The sequence below is a fragment of the Equus przewalskii genome, chromosome 7, assembly GCF_037783145.1.
Source record: "Equus przewalskii isolate Varuska chromosome 7, EquPr2, whole genome shotgun sequence".
Lineage (NCBI taxonomy): Eukaryota > Metazoa > Chordata > Mammalia > Perissodactyla > Equidae > Equus > Equus przewalskii.
Genome location: NC_091837.1, coordinates 84,205,352 through 84,223,379, shown reverse-complemented (window position 1 = coordinate 84,223,379; position 18,028 = coordinate 84,205,352). Strand labels below are relative to the sequence as shown.

Sequence of the window (18,028 nt, the reverse complement as noted above, 5' to 3'; positions counted from 1 at the left end):
ATTTTAACAAAATTTTTCAATGTATGTTTGTCAAAGGGATTCAGTAAATCTGTAACTAACATTAAAAAATATGTAAAGAGATTAGCAACAAAAATATCTAAATAGAATGGCATATGCTTTCTTTAGATTATATAAATTTATACTTTAACTTTATGAATTCATTTTTTGAATTATATCTATAGAGAAGATATTTTGTGAAATATTTGCAAATTTAGTAATATATATATTTTGGATGTATTTGCAATAAAAAGTAATGTAATAAAGTAATATACATTTCTATAATATTCTTTATTCCAAATTCTAAATACTTTAGGTGTCTAAGTATCACAAGTATGCAATTATACATACTTATAATTTTTAATTTGAAAATATTTAAATTGCAATAGAACGTGAATATTTCTGTTTACCAAATTTTGAAACCAATAAAAGTGCTTCAAAAAAGGACTAAACATTACAATATTAAAAGACTAGAATTATTCAATTTTTTTAAATAACCAGTTTATGAAATGTAGAAGTCATCTGCTCTCTTATCCTTTTTATGTGTTTTCTGCTTTACCACGGCTTTTTAACAATGACTGAAATCTATCAGATCGTTATGTAAATTATACTTGAATTTTACAGTCTCAATTTAGTAGTTCTTTACTTGTGCACTTATACTTTTTGGCTAAACACACACACACAATTTGTAGAAGTCTTAAGACGTATATTATCCTCTTGTATTTTTGTTTTGTTTTCCCCTTTGGAATCTTTCCAAGTTACTTATCCCCAGGAAATGTGCCTTTTTTTAAATTAAATCAATTCAGTCATCATAAGTTGAGGATGCTGTGATGTGATGGGCACAAATGCCTCCCATGCATTCGTAAGAAACCTGACCCCTAGTTCAGGAATTCACCATAATATACATAAAATTTGATAAATGATAATTTATAACTAGATATAAATTTATACTGAATTTTTTGCAACTTACACTCTTAACATGTACCTTTTAAATATTATGTCATATTTAAAGTGTTACAGAGTGGTATTTAACATGTTATTGAGTAGTAATGCAATAGGAACAAATGTGTTACATGGTCTAAAAGACATATTGATCTTTTCATCTATCTTTCTTTAGAGGGATATATTGCCACTGACCTAATGTTTGAGAACCATGCTGATGAATCTGAAAAAATGGGACTTTTGTATTTTGTTGTCATGACAATTTCCTTTTATATCCAGGATTTTCCCGTGCCCGTATCTTTGCTTTGGCATAACAGATTGAGGGTGAAACAAACAAATATGGAACTTAGTAGCCTCATATGAATTGTTTCTTACTAGCAATGCTACTGGCAGCTCACAGATTTGAGAAATGAGTTACTTCTGCCAAAGTGACCAGAAAGATGTTTGACACTTTTTTAAAAAAAAAAAAAATACGATTAGAGAGTTTGTTACCAACTCTCATCGCCGCCACCCAATCGAGAGAATCCAGCTAAAATGCTCTAAAACCTGCCTTTTCACAACTCACAACAGATCGATTTCTTTTTGAAATGATGCATGCCCTCTTGAAGATCCTGATATGACCCAGTAATAGAATTCTTGTCTCACTTTAAAAACCAAAAACTGCTCTAGAATTAGTAAAGCAGAAATATTTTTGACAGAAATTTGTCACATTAATTACTCAATGAAAGATATTCAAAATCATCAAAGAATGTCTTAAAATTAAAGCAAAGTATATAATTTTCAGAGACTCTGCTTTGGCATGTGAAGTCAAATTTGAAATGTTATTATAGGACAGTTATCAACATAAGGGATCAGTACATCCACATTTGATCTGTTCCTTCATTCTTAGAACTTACATGATAAATGAACTTGATAAATTTGCAGGATAGTATATTAAAGTAGGAATAATTTTGGCCCATCAATTATGGCTTAAAATAACCTAGGTAATTTTCTCTAAGCGCAAAATTTAGAAATGTCATTCCTGTGGAAATGAACAAATTACACATAAATGATAGGAAAGGAAACTGTCACCGTTTTTCTGCCTTTAAGTTGGATTATAGCTAAATTATTCCTGAGAGTTTGTGGTCTATTTTATCCTTAAAAGTCTCTAGTCAAGAATCTATGACTTCCTTTGATAAAGAGATGAGACCACCAAATTCAGAGACAAATATAAAGTAGAACTAAAACACTGAAAAAGATAAAGAGAGAAGGATATAGATGCATTTTTTGTTTGAGTTTTTAACGGTATTGTTCTTTGCCATTAAGCAAATACTTCTTGAAATTGCTCTTGAATTCATGAAAGTAAAATATAACCCTTTCGTAAAGTGTTACATGAAACAAATAAGGGACCATAACATCAAATTTCAGTTGGATATAAATCCTCTCCTTCTAAATAATACTTTTGTCTTTGGGGCCATGTAAGTCATTGTTTTCTTTTTGGTTATTTATTTTTTGTCTTTTATTCAATGTCTATAGAATACACCAATTCTATAGGCATATCAAGATTTGACTCCAAATTTATTGGTTAATAACAAATAAGCATATACGTTTGCATACACACATACATATATATGTGTCTATATATTTGTCTTTGGACATTATTTCAAATTTATATATATATATATATATGTACTCATTTGATAATTTTAAGACTACAGAAATTATTTGTTAAAATCTTATGCCCTTTTATTTTATAGACTGTGGATTTAATAAAGTTACTTTTATGAAATTTGAACTATTTTAAAGATATGAAGCAATGTTGCCATTTTGTGTGTATGTATGTGTGTGTGCATATATATATATACACATATGAATTTTTAAACCAATGTTTAAAACACACAACTCTTAACTCACAAATACAATTTTGATGGGATGTTGTGATGCTGTCTTATAATGATATCACTGAGCTTTTGTTTTGTAGGGAGAAAAGGAACAAGCAATACATGTTTAAGGCTGTATGTATGTAAGTTAAATATTATACCTCTTAGCAAGATATCAATTAACTTCTTTCTACATATTATGAAACGAAGTAATTCTAAGGTTGCACTTTTAGAAAAAAATAAGGTGAGGAGTTATTTCATATAAGAACGTCATCCTTTTCCATAGAATATATCAGCTCTCCCCACCCACTGACAAATTGCAGTGGCTCATAGTCCACATAACTCAAAGTTTTAGGAGAAAAGAGACATTCATTCACTCAATAGCTCATTCAGTCATTCATCTAGATTATAACAAATGCTTCTACATTTAAGCACTAAAAGAAAGCATGCTTATCCTCTGGCATCAATTACAAGGGGATCAAAAACTTAAAGAAGACATCCTATCTTACTTTTTTAATCCATTTAGTATCTCAAACTAACTATATTCATAATGGTTTTCCTTCCTTAAATTTCTACATGTTTTTAACCCATCCCATCTCTTTGAGGTATACTTTTACTGTTTTCTGGATTTTAAAAACATGTCTGTTTTAATTTTTCCTATACACATTTTACTTGGAATTAAAGTGATGTACGCAAATTTTGTTATTTTGGAAATTATAGAGTAGGGATGTATTTACTCTATAACCATGCCATTCATGTTAAAGGGATTTAAAAAATCTCCTGTATGAGATGTTTACAATGTTACATTTACTAAGGTAGGTTATTACTTGGTCATTCTTTATTCATAAATAATAGCAAAGTCACAAAATAGTATCCCCAAAATGTAAAATAATTGCATTAAACACTCTGCTAAACTAGTCCAACTGATTTCAAATTTTATCTTCAGAATGTTTTCTCATGTCTACATACTCTGCATAAACTCAACAAAATAAACTTTAAAAATCTGAGCATAGTCATTTAGTTGTTTTAACTTAGTATTCTGAAAAAGCATAAAATGAGTGATCTAGATTTTTTTGCTGTGTGTTTTGTGTGAGAGAAACTAAAGAAACATTGAGTTTTATATTAGACAATTTGAAACTAAAATAATACATATTTCAAAGGAGTGTTTCTTCAAAAATATTTTGTCACAAAATAGTAACATATTCTCATTTACTTTTTAAAATATGCCCTTTGAAATGTCCATTCCATATTAGGACCCAAAATTTATAATAATTTTACTCCAAAATTTTTGTGAGTAAATATTGTAATAGTAAACTCTTTATGAATTCACTTTTTTTCAGTTTTGAAATTGATTTGAGTAAGTATCATTTTAACACATGGAATACTCTGACAGATTATAAATTTGAATTTCCTCAGGTTATTTTTAACTTTCAAGTCATAGGGAAGCCTGAGGAAATAATGATAATTATATTATTATTATTTACTTATATATTATTTTTTTCATAATAATAAACAGAATTTATTGAGTAGTTACATTGGTGCTTTGCTTTTTTCTTTGCAATAACATCTCTGCTTATTATTGCTCATTTAATTGTCCTACAGATGGGCTCAAACTGTATTTCGTATTTTCAAAAATCCTTCATTTACTCTAAACCCCAAGTCCGGAGATCTCACGCCTCTGCTTTCCCTCTGTTAGCAACTACTTTGAATGACTCATCTACTCTTGGAACTCAATTCTCAACTTCTAGTCGGTCTTCAATCTACTCTTTTCCAATTCCTGAGAATCACTCCTAAACCTTCTTTTCAGCAATTCACCAAGATGTACCAGTTTTTTGGTATTTTTTAATTGACAAATGGTATAGGAAACTAAATCTGGGCACTTAAGGAACACATTAGTGCTGGTCATAGGTAAATGACTGCTGAGATTGTTGTGGTCTGTTTTAGTGACAAGTGAGGAAAAATATCTATTTTTATGGTCGTTTGTTAACACTGATTTTTCTAACTAAACACAGCTCACTGTGGAACTCTACTTTCCTGATTGCATGAGACTTGTCAACTACTCAGAGTTGCAATTTTCTGCTTCTGTCTGTCTGTTTATCATCTTGCTCAAAGCTTTGTAAATCTTTGCCTTGTTTTTGCAGGTGGGAGGGCTTCTGTCAACGTTTCTTATGACATAAGTCTAGTGGTGATGAATTACCTCAGCTTCTGTTTGTCTGGGGACAAACATTATTGCTTATTTATATCTGAAGGATAACTTTGCTGGGTAGAGTATTCTTGGCTGATAGTTTGTGTCTTTCAATATTTTGAATCATTCCACTATTTTGAATCATTCCACTATCTCCCAGACTATAGAGTTTCTGCCAAGAAATCCAGTGATAGCCTGTTGGGGGTTCCTTTGTAGGTTATTTTCTTCTCTCTGGCTGACCCCAGTGTTCTTTCTTTGCCATTGACTTTTGACAGTCTTAGTAAAATGTACCTTGGAGAAGGTCTTTTTGCATTGTGATAATTAGGAGTTCTATTGGCTTCAGGTACTTGTATATTCGGTTTCTTCCTCAGGTTTAGGAATTTCTCATCTGCACCTTTCTCTCTCCCTTTTTCTGGGATACTCATTATCCGTATGTTGCTTTTCCTAATTGAGTTGGATATTTCCTATAGAATTTCTTCATTTTTTAAAAATCTTAGTTCTCTCTCCTTTTCCACCTGAATTGTTTCTAGATTTCTATCTTTGAGCTCCCTAATTCTCTCTTCCACATGGTCTGCTCTGTTAACAATGCTTTCTGCTTTATTTTTCATCACATTAATTGTGTTCTTCATCTCCAGAATTTCTGTTTGGTTTTTTTCTAGAGTTTCAATCTCTTTGGTGAGGTATTCCTTCTTCATTAATTTTATTCTTGAGATCATTGAACTGTCTTTCTGAGTTTTCTTGTAACTCATTGAGTTTCTTCATGACAGCTATTTGAATTCTCTGTCAGATTGTAATCTTCTGTGACTTCAAGTTTGGTTTCTGCAGACTTGTCGTTTTCTTCCTGTTCTGCCGTGTTACTGTAGTTCTTCATGGTATCTGATGAGTTGATCCTCTGCCAGTGCATTTGTGGTTGTAAACACCTTTGTTCTTTTAGTAAGGGTTTCGTTACTTTGGTTCTGAGCTGCTTCTGGTTTTATTTGAGAGCCTGCGCTTTCTAACCTCCACTACGTATGCTAGAGGCCTTGACAGTGCCCTCCTTGTGCTTCTGTGCCTCTGACATGGCTAGTGCCTTGCTCTTTATGATGTCACTTCACTCTCAGGTTTGACTATGAGGGTCACCAGGCTGCCAGCACTTCTGCTTCTTCTGAGGTCACCTGGGTCTTGTTCCCCAACTGGCTCTCCATGGGTTTTCCACAGGCTTGCATGCTGCTGCCCCCATGCAACACCTGTGCTGCTGCTCCTAGGTTATCTGTGCATGCTGGCAGCACTGATGCCAGGTGTGCTGCTTTGGTGGGTGTCATTGTTGCTGCTGGGGTCCTGGCATCTTGTATGCAGCCTCCGCTGCTGGTAGAGCTGGTGTCAAGGGTGCTGCCACTGGGGGCTGGGTCACAGATTCTGCTGTTGTTCCTGAAACCTCAGGTCATAGGTTCTACCTGCCACTGCTAAGGGTAGGGCAGGTGTTATGCCAGAAATTTTGTTGCTGCTCATGCAGCCTCTGGTCACTGGCATGTACTGGTGTGATTTCAAACCTCAAGTTAAAGTGCCCCACTCCAGCTGGGAAAATCCATATTTCAGATGCTGTTCTCCTTGCTGGAAAGAGCAGTGCCACTCCCAGGGTAAGGGAGGAGGCTGGGTCATTGGCTCTGCTCTGTGTCTTGAATCCTCAGGACATTTGTACCACTTGCCACTGCTGACGGGAGTGGCTGGGGCTAAGCTGCAAGTGCCATGTCTGCCCTTGCAGCCTCTGTTCTCAGGTGTGAATGCCAGTGTGAAGATCTGTGTTTTGGATCACCACCAGTGGAGGAGGGGAGGGGGCTGTTTGTCTAGTTCCACTGCTTTCCGGACGTCCAGTCCACCCACCCTCAGATGTATAGATACAGGAGCTTTCAGATATTGCGGTGAGCTGTGCAGGGAGTACTTCTTGGTCAATGGATGTCCAACTGGTTCTAACTTAGAGGGGAGAGACAAAAAGAACAACTCACTTTGCCATGATGCTGACCAGGTCTTATAAGTATTTGTGGCACATTTCTACTGCTGTCTTCTATCAAATCCTGATATTTCACATAATAGAAACTGTACCCATTAGCCTTGAGTGTGTAAACCTGAAATCATTTGTAGACAGTCTGTTGGAGGTATTTCCAATTTTCAGTTTCCCTGACTTGGAAGAAGCTCCTGCATGATTTAACAGCATTCATGTTAACACTTACTCCTTTGATTTTTGATTTTTGTAGCAATGAGGACTTACTTGTGATTCTGTTACGCACTCTAGGAACAGCTTAATTAGAATTTTCCAAAGAAATCTGGGATTATAAATATTTAAATAGATGGCATGTTTTTATGGCATTATAATAACTACCTTTATTGAACATTTGATATGTTCCAGGTAAAGTTCCAGTTATTTTTATGTGACCTATCACCACACACCTGGAATTTAGACATGTTATCTCATTTTGCAGTTGGAGAAATCAATCTGAGAGCGTTGATGTACTTTGACTAGTGTCATACAGCATATTATAGTGGTAAAAATCTTTAAATTTTATACAGATTCTCTTTATGTTCAGCATTAATTTAATATTATCAAATGAGGATTTAAATAAGTAATATAATTAAGAAAAAGAATCAGATGGAAATTATATAGTTCACTTGATACAATTCTTTACTTCATGACATACCTTTGTCCACTATTATATATTATCAGTTTGTATTATTTATAATAGCCATCTATTCTAGGTATAGTTTGGCAGCCAGGAAGTTACTATTGCATGATCAGGGTTCTAAAGTAAAAGTCAATCTGAGAACCAGTACAAGTTGTTCTCTTGAAGAGAGAGAAAACAGATAAGGCAGGAGACTTGGAATATCCGCAATGGCCATGCCATGCTCTTTCACACTACAGAGTCTCCAAATAGGTGTTTATGTGATACAGGGCATGCACAAGAGCAATGTAACTGTGGGAAAATATGAGAAATTCTATTTATATTTATGTTTTAACTCATTCTTTTGCATTTCAATTTGGAGTATGTTTTATGAAATATCTATATGGTGGTAAAAGTTGCAGAAGTAAATGATTAATGTATAAATACACACACAAATATTAGTGTTCACTCTAAGTTTTTTTTCTAATAGGAGTGTAAAATATGAAAATTTAGAAAACACTGCGTTAGAAATACACCCCAACCAATATCTACACATATATTTTTTTTCCGAAATAGTATCCGTATTCCAGTAAATGATTCTTGCAAAGACATTGGTTAAGGGGGACCAGCTTTGGAGAGAGCAAACTTCTTGGATTTAGCTCCAATCTTCCTAATTATTACATGGCTGAGGAAAGCTAGTTAACTTCTATGTGCTCATTGTCTGCAGTAATAATAGAGCATGTACCATAGAATTGTTGTAAGGCAAATCAATTGAAGAATGGCATACTCTTTGTATAGTCACAATCATGAAGGAAGCATTCGATATATGTTAGACAAGATGATAAAGACGATGATGATGATGATAGTGTCCTTCAACTGTTTGCCTTAGAATCACCTTTAAAGTTTGTTAAAAATACCTAACTGGTGAATCAGAAGCTGTGGAGTGGGGAACGTACATTTTATCTAGCTTTTCAGTTGATTCTAACGTAGAATAAGGCGTGTAGATTATTTCTCAGAAATTGAGGGATTGAACTATCTAATTATTGTTTACTTTATATTTTTTAAAGATCAAGGGATTCTCCACATGCATGGGAAAAATTTTAAGTAGAGAAAATGCAGTCAGCTCCAGCATAAAATAATAATAGTTTTGTCGTGTTTGCTCATATTTTAAAATAATTATTATTACTATTATTATCAAATAAAGTTCTTTTTCATGATGGCTGGAATGCTTTTACTATTTCACCCAGTTCATCTGAATCAGATACTGTGTAGTTCTGTGACACTGTTTTATGAGATTTTAAGTTTTCAATTGATTCTACACATATGTGAACATACATTTGAAGAAAAATAAATTATAGTTGTAGGATTAGAATTGGAAAGAATGTTTTGGGCCAGTGTTTGTTTATATCTAGGACACTTATTGTCTTGTGAAATAGAATGCATTTATCTGCATTTGGTTTGTTAATACCCGAAGTGAGTAAAAAGGAGAAATTGTGATTAAAAACACACACAAACACACAAGCAAACCAGTAAGTGTATCACTTTAAAAATGTTTCCATTCATCAAGATTTGGGTCTTTAAAAAATAATGTTTATATTGTGCCTTTTTCAATAATAAAATTATATTTTCCACACCATTTGGCGGTGGTGCTTACTAAGTATTGCTTTTGATGGTAGAATAAATTTATAGATATTATGGCTATAAAAGAGATGTACTGAAGACAATTGATAATTGAAAAAAGGAACATTTGGATGATATATTTGACTAGGTACTATGTAGCTACTAATACTACATCAGCAAAAATCATCAAATAAAATACAACTGTGCCTTTATTCAAATAAAATACAACTGTGCCTTTATTTACTATAGTAAGCAGAGGCTGAAAAAGATTTTTAACAAGTAAAATAAAAAGTAATATCTTCATAATGGAAATTGAAGACAAATAAATATTGTAATAAATTCTTGAGACAGTGGAATATATTGTTGGTAATAAGAAAAACATTTTTTTCCTTTGTCTTGGTCTCTATGGTGATATGTAAGTTCAATTAGCCAAATTTATTTATGCGATAAAAATAACTAACTAATAATGTTTTAGAATAAAAAATGCCTCACTTTGTATAATTCTATGATAGTGGAATTTCCCACTCTTTCCGCATATGATAACTGATGGTTTTGTCAAACTGCCATGATTTATTTTGTGGTTCATGAAATCTTCAAAAGTGTACCTTATTTATCAATCTTTATTTAAAGTGTTTACTTTTCTAAATTGTTTTTAGTTATTGTTAGCACTGAAAATGATTATTCGTTGGCTGTATACTATCTGAAAGCTGAGAATTCATTAGGATCAGACTGATAATAAAGGAAACCTCAGATATATATTATAGTTTCTAATCAGTGGTTCAGTGGTATATCCGCATGAATTACACTTTAGTCTTCAACCTGTATGAATTTCATACACACACAAACACACACATGCACACACACACAACACAAGCCTGGAAATAAATACAGTGTTTTATTTGTTTAGACACAATCTTTGTCTGTATTATAATGCCACTTTAATTACTTCTATTCATAAAAAATGAATCGGTTCCAACTAATCATAAGATAAAATCTACTTGGAACCAATTAACAAATAAGTCCTCTCTCATTTAGCTTAATACAATACAACATAATGTCATGATCCAAATTGTAACAGTTCCTCAATTCAATTCATATAGATATGCTATCCCAATGCCAAACAAGAACAGCGTAGGGGAGAATTAGTAGAATAACTTCGCATCGGATATTAGCTGGAAATCATCATATGCTATATATTATATATTTTATACTGTGTATTCTATATAGCATGTTTATTCTATCTACAATATATCATAAAATATGTTATATACATAGATTATACTTTACATATTGTTTTCATTATGTATTGTATATACAAAGTTGTGTGTATATATTAGGAATTCAAGAATGCCTCCATATTATTGGATCTATTCACTCTATTCTGCATGTTATCAGATCAAATAAAAGAAAAAAACCACATGGTAACATCAATTCGTAATCTCAATTAAAAAGAGATGCATAATCATAACAAGAGTTCTTTGAAAACTATGAACGGAAAGTAACTTACTTAGCCTAATAAAATATATATGACAAAACCCGCAATATATATCTTCCTTAATGTTTAAGCACTGAAACCCTTCCCATGTGACTACAAGGAGAAAAGTGAGAATTTTGGAATTTTGTGTGTGTATGTATGCATAAATTAATATACTTAAAAAATTTTATTTATTTATTTATTTAATTTTTTTGTGTGTGTGTGTGAGGAATATTGGCCCTGAGCTAACATCTGTTGCCAATCTCCCTCTATTTTATGTGGGATACTGCCACAGTGTGGCTTGACAAGCAGTGCTAGCTCTGTGCCCAGAATCTGGACCTGCAAACCCTGGGCTGCTGAAGCAGAGTGCGCAAACTGAACCACTAGGCCATTGGGCCAGCTCTTACATGTAATGTACTTTTAAATTATTTGTTATTTGGCATCGTTGAAATAGGCCAACCCTTAGCTGCTTCTTACCCATAATAATTCTACTTTGTTCCTAAACCAAATAGGTTGAATTGAGTCTATCAGTTAGGTAATTATTAGGAGGTTAGAATTTAGGGGCTGGGTTAGTGGGCAGGGGACATGTGGTTAGAAAGGAAGAAATTGAGGTACTGTTACTCGTACAGAATTAAGCAACAATTAAAACTAATGGTAGAGTAGTATATTAGCTGCAAAAAAATACACTAGATACAAGAAAAATGAAACAATATATCTTCAATCTTAAAAGTGTAATTGTTAAAAAAAATGTAATCTAATAAAGCAAAAGAAACTCTAAAGTATCAAGGAATGATTATCACATAAATGATCAAAACCTTAATAAAATATATTAAAGGAAAATCACATGGAAAGATGCTTTTTAAAAACCTGTTGAATAAATGGAGAGATGCTCAAAAATCAAGAAAACATTCAACATGATAAAAATTGACAAACTTCCCCTTAATGTCCATAATATCAAGAAAATTCCAACCAAATATTCAGATTTTTTCATACGATCTTAGAAGCTGAAGTTAAAATGTATACAAAATATTAAAGAACCATAATAGCCAAAGAATTTTGGAGAAAAAAGTTGGTAGATCTAGATAAATATAATAGTAGTAATACATATAAATGTGTAAATATGGTAATTAAAACAGTGTGTCTATATACACAGAAAAAAGAGCCCTTGATTTATTGTATAACAAATGTCGCATTACAAATTTATTATGAAACTATGGATTATCCAAAATAATGTTCTGAGAATTGCTATTCATATGGTCGAATGTAAAATTGATTCCTTAAATCAAACAAAAATAAAATTTTTCATGTGAATTGATAGAGAAAGCACTAAGTTTGAGACACAAAACTAGAAATTTTTTCAGAAAAAGAGAGTAGAATATGTATATGATACTTGATTAGGAAAGGATTCCTTTAAAAAGGCACACACATGAGGACTGATAAAGAAAATACTTGATAATTTAGACTTCTTAAAATTTTAAATTTTCTGCATGAGAAAAGGCATCATAAAGAAGTGAAAAAGCAATCCCTAGACTAGAAGAAATTTTCAATGTATGTGCCTAACTAGTAACTTTTTTCAGCATCTATAGATAATGCCTAAAAATCATCAGTAAGAATCAGTAAGAAAAAGACAAACAATTAAAAATTGGAAAAATAAATGAGGTTAATCACAGATGAAATAAAGAACTTAATGGTAATTATTATTAAAAGATGTTTAGTCTCACTATTTAGGAGGGCTGGCCCAATGACGTAGTGGTTAAGTTCATGTGCTCCGCTTTGGTGGCCAGGGGTTTGCGGGTTCTGATTTCAGGCATGGATCTACACACTGCTCATCAAGCCATGCTATGACAGCATCCCACATACAAAATGGATGAAGATTGGCACAGATGTTAGCTCAGCAACAATCTTCCTCAAGCAAAAAGTGGAAGATTGGCAATGGGTGTTAGCTCAGGGCCAATCTTCCTCTCACACACACACACAAAGATGTTTAGTCTCACTAATTAAGGATATAGAAACTAAATTTTAAATGATAATAAACTACCTAATTCTCACATTGACATAATTGCATGATATTTATAATAGTATATTGATAATGATATTGGCAAATTAAAACTCTTAGACATTGCTGGAAGCAATGAAAAGAGTTACGTATAATTTGGAAATCCATTTGAAAATACCTGGTAAATATGAGTCAAAAATTACCTATAATTCTTAAGTTTAACTTCCTTATGTCTTTGCTAGAGAAAAATCACAAACACAGATGCAAGGAAACAGGTGTGAAGTTGTTTATTAAACACTGATGATAAATGAATAAAGAGAAAACACTGCACAGGTCCCTCAGTAATTAATGGATATATAATTGAGATTTCTTCATATATCAGTATAATCCATATCAGTTGAACTGAATGGACTATGTCTACATAATATCAATATAGATAAGTCTAAATCGCTGATTAATCATTCAAGTTGAGCTAGGCTCTCCGTAACATACCACTTGCGCAGATTTTTAAATGCTGAATATAGTTTATATATAAACATCTGTAGAGTAAATATTTTAAAAAACAATCTATGGAAATGCATCTCTTCATAAACCAAGATAATAGTTCTTTTTGGAGGAAAGGGAGGAGGATACGTGTGGTTTGGAGATTTAGGTATATCTATAATATTTTACTATTTAAAATATCAACAGTGAAATACAATAATAAAAGGTTAATATTTGAAAAGCTTTATAATACTCATTGTGCTAACTTTAAAATACTCATCAAAGTAGAATAATAAGTAATCACTGAATTTTGGATTGAATTCCAATTGTTTTCAATATGTTTGTATGTGTATATATAAATTGCTTGTATATGAGTAATTTTTATATATAATATAAAAATATATTATAATATATATGTTTCAATAATAAGCAATATATACATTGTTTTCAACAATAAAACATTATAGATATTGTTTTCAATGTGTATATGTTTGTGTGTGTGTATATATAATTTCTGTTGACTCCAAATTGTTCATATTGATTGTTTGACTTGGGACTTGTTATACAATATACAATTGAGAATAGTTCTTCATATATTTGTGCACTTAAAATTCTTTTTGAGAGTATTAGACCTGCCGCTGCCGCTTTATGAAAGCATGAGTGTAGACTCATCTTTAATTGTATATCTTTTTTTGTATCTACTACTCTTAACTACCTTTCATCTTTATCATACATAAAATAAAACATTTCTTTATCTACAGTAGAAATTTCACATCTACGTTTCTCATTTCAAACTATTAAGTGCTATTATTAATTAACATCACAAACTAAAAACAGCTAACAAAAATTTATTTTCTATTTGCCACCTCATGGGAATACTACCAGGACTAATGTGTATTTGTCTGTCTGTCTGTCTCTCTCTCTCTTCAAGTACAATTCCAAAATGAAAAAAAAAAATAATAATACCTCGATTAATTACCTGAAGAAGAAAATAAATATGCTCTGTGGTTCGGGGTGGGGGGGGAGTCTAAAATCAATTATTTTCCAGGAAATTTATCATCTTTATAACTAGCTAATGTTAATTTTAAAAGTTGTTCATTATAACTCTGAAGATATGAAGATTTCTTTCAAAGTTTTATTTTTGTGTGTGTGAGGAAGGTTGGCCCTGAGCTAACATCTATGCCAATCTTCCTCTATTTTATGTGAGATGACGTCACAGCAGGGCATGACAAGTTGTGCCAGGTCTGCACCCAAGATCGGACCCTGCGAACCCTGGGCTGCCCAAGCAGAGCATGCAAACTTAAACACTACACCACCACTGGGCTCTCAAATTTTTATTTTTTAATGGAATACCCGAAACTGATTTTAATATTTCACGTATTGTGGGCATGTATGTAAAATATCCTGGTACTAAATGCTCAAGGAATGCACCCAAATCTGAATGAACTAGACAAATGGCTGAATAGCAGGGAAAAATAAAACTCAGGATGAAATATTTTAAGCATTTCCTTTACAAATAGTGGAGAAATGACAGGAGAATTAATTCAGTACCTTATATTTTGGAGAAAATATCCTAGAAAATCAAAACTGGGTTGAACTAGAGAAACAGAGGCTTGACATATAAACAAGAAAGAATCAGCTGAATTATTTAGGCTATGGAGATTTGTAGACTATTTAACTACCCTTAATATCTTAACTTAGAAATGGCTTAACTTAGGCTGCTGTCTGAAATAATGTTTTTGAAATTAATATGCAAATGTACTTGTCCCTAGGCACATCATATTTCTCCCCACTTCTGACCCTATTCAACTTCTTGTATCCATTCAGATTAGCCATTTTTATCTCTTCCATTACTTAGACAAGTCTTTATTCCAGCTATCACCTCTAGTTGGCCTTTGTGACTCTCTTTCTCTCATTAGTTTATGTAAGATCACTTTGATCTTCTTTCTTCTCTTTTTAAGTGGAGGTTATTAAGTAGTATTTCATTGAAGTACAAGGAAGATTAAAATAGAATGCACAGAGTTTCTGTTATGGTGCCAGAAATATAGTTGGTGATTTTATTAGGGAGCTAGGCTATGTAACCCAGTAACTCCCCAATTCGCAGTAATCTCATACTGGAAACATTTAATGGGAGTCAGTTGGAATGTAGTATTCAGTTGCACAGTCACTCAGGGACCTGAGCTCAACTGAGCCTCTACCATCTCATAAATATAGCATCTAGATGCCAAAGAAGGGAGAGATAAAGACAAAAGCATTATTCATAGGTCTTTCATGCTTAGGTTTGGAAGTGATTGACATCACTTTTACTACTTATGTTTCATTAGCAAAACTAGTCACATGACCCTGCCTACTTGTAAGAGGGATATTGGTAAACAATAGTATGTCTAAAACAGTGACGAAAAGGTTTTAGTGGCTTTTTTACTCTCTTATTTCGTATTTCGGTCACAGTTACTTCAGCTGACTAATTATCCAGAGGTTAGGGATAGTTTATGAAATCCTATGGAATTAAAGCTACACTTTTTTAGAGCAAAGGGTAGAAGGGAGGATATCACGGTGGCAGTTACAGTTCCCTCTGAATCTAGAATCACCAAGTACCAACTTACAATCTTCACCTGTAATTGTTTCACATGTCTTAACCTCAGTATTTCCAAACCTACCTTTGACACTCCCTACACAGGCAATCTCTCTTGAAATCCAGTTGACCATCAAGTTTTGTCAATTCTGTTTCCATATTATCCATTGATTCTCTTAGTCATAGTATCCCTTTCTGGGGACTATGATTAGTCTGAGTGCCAGGATGAATGAGCACTTTCAATTGGGCAATAAATAGTCGTGGATCCAGGGTGTTAAATGGGAGAAACAGAACAACCATTTCAATATCTTAGAATTGAAAATGCTTTTAACTACTGACTAGAAGATTCAAATTATTTAGTTAAAAATTAACATCATATTGCAACTAATGATTGAAATGAAAATAAATATGAATTAAATGGAAAGGTAGACATTGAGATGGGGAAAAAGACAATAAGTAATACAGATTCGCTAAGATATTTCAGCTGAAACAGTCAACAGCCTAATATTTTTCCGTTAGTAATATCTTGGCTTCTGTGTTCAAGTAAGAGACAAAGCTTTAAGTAGATTCAGACAAATATAGAGTTCCTTTTTTGAAATGAGTATTGAGGTAATGTCTATAAAACATTAAAAAAATTAAACTTCAAGGTATAGTCTATCACCCACCACCAACCATCCATGCTACTGCTCTATAAGGAATTATAAAAGTGTTTTATGGACTAAAGGAAGATTCTTAATAGATATTTCAAGGCCTTCGTTTTTTTCCTTTTATGAATAATCCCTCATATTAAAAGAGAGAAAGGAAAAGAATCTTGAACTGCTTCCCTGTAATAACTCACAGCCCTAAGAGCTACAGTTCACTATTCGTTTCACACTGAAGTTTTATAGAATTTTCTTGCTTTGCAGATTTAGATCACAATGTAAGTTAGACATGCTTCTTTAATTGATGAAGAGAAATATTTTATTTTATTTTTTAAGTAGCATTTAGAATTAATTTTAAAGAAAATTTTATGAAATTTTTTTTTTTTTAATGTTTTGGAACTTCCTGACCAGCACAAAGCATGTCTTTTGATATATTATTTTGGCCAAGCCTGCTCAATGGTTTTCTAAAGATGGAGACATTATATTAACTGCCATCTGCTTTTCTCTGTGAGAAGCTGGCTTAGTTGAGCTTAGTTTTGGCTTTCACAAGCTTTCGAGAATACGTTATATTTTTAGAAGTTTTCACTGAGGGAATAATTATCTTTACGTAACAAAGAAGTCATAGAAAAGACAATTTCTAATTCAATTCAGTTACAAACTGTAGAAGTGCATAGATTACAATATTTTTCATCCCTTAAGTCATGATTAGTCTTCTTTGAAAATGTAATTGTTCTGAGTCACACTGGGATCATTTTCAGCCTATATATGTCCATGCAATATCACATATTACTTCAAGCATGACAAGGTTTATTTGTCATAGTCACCTAGCCATGCTTGAAAAAAAATAATGACATTCAAATCATTTGCAAATACATGTAGAACACATACATTAGGGACAATGTAGCCTACACCACTTCTCCAGCAGTCTTTTATAAAGTTTTTTTATAAGTATGTGTATTCTTGGCAAAAATAACAATAGCCAAATATTTCAAAGCTTAGAAATAAATAAATCATTAGATTTTACCACTCAATTATAGATAGCTATTTTTATATAATTAGTTTAAAAACACAAAGCACTTAGTACGTGTCAGACAATATTCTGGATGCATCAACTCATTTGATCAAGATAGCAACTCTATGAGCTAGCAACTATCATTATCCTCATTTTTTACGTGAGACAACTAGGGCATCCGGAGGTTAAGCCATTTGTCCAAAGTCATACAGCTAGTGGGTGGCAGCGCCCTTGTAGTCATTCGGTCACCTTGTTCCACGGGTGGTACTCTTCACTCCAAGCTGCCTTTAGAACATTTCGTCTCAACGTATTTGGAAGAATAGCATCAGGGTCAGTAAGCACTGGTTTCTTGATCTTCACTATGGTGCTAAATAACCTTTATGTATGTGAAATAGTTTTATAATTTATTATAAAATTATAGATATTAACTAAATAAATATTGAAATAGAAATACATATGAGGGAAATTTTAATCCATTTATAATTCCTCAATTCAGAGATGATTTCTCTCCGCATTTGAGGGCATAGTCTTTCAGACCTTCTTCTCCACTTTTGTCTACATTTTTTTGTCTTGAATTAATGGGACCATTTTCTATGTATTTAATTTCTTTCTTT

General features: G+C 32.5%; 1 protein-coding gene across 2 annotated transcripts in view; it reads left to right on the top strand.

The window, feature by feature from the left end:
• Positions 1-18,028, top strand: part of CDH19 (cadherin 19) — a 103,071-nt gene that overhangs the window by 1,121 nt on the left and 83,922 nt on the right. The window lies entirely within an intron of this gene.